Source organism: Symphodus melops, assembly GCF_947650265.1.
Source record: "Symphodus melops genome assembly, chromosome: 1".
Taxonomy (NCBI): Eukaryota; Metazoa; Chordata; class Actinopteri; order Labriformes; family Labridae; genus Symphodus; species Symphodus melops.
The window spans coordinates 56,652,715-56,652,995 of NC_136691.1; positions in this window are offsets into that span (position 1 = coordinate 56,652,715).

Sequence of the window (281 nt, forward strand, 5' to 3'; positions counted from 1 at the left end):
CACATCCCAACCGCCGCCGTTCTAGTACAGACGAGGATCCTCTCCTTCTTCGTCTCCGTTTAGACGGCGACGCCTATCTGAACTTCGCCAATGTGACGGTGACGGGTGTCCGAACACACGCGAACAAAAGACAGTCCCACAAATCGCAACATTTTTATATTACTTCTCAGTGTCGGGGGGGGGCGCCCCGCGACATCCCAGTCTATATATCTATGTATTTCGGCGGGAAGAAAGAAAGACACAGAAACAAAGCAAAAAAAAAAAAACGGAACGTAACTTTT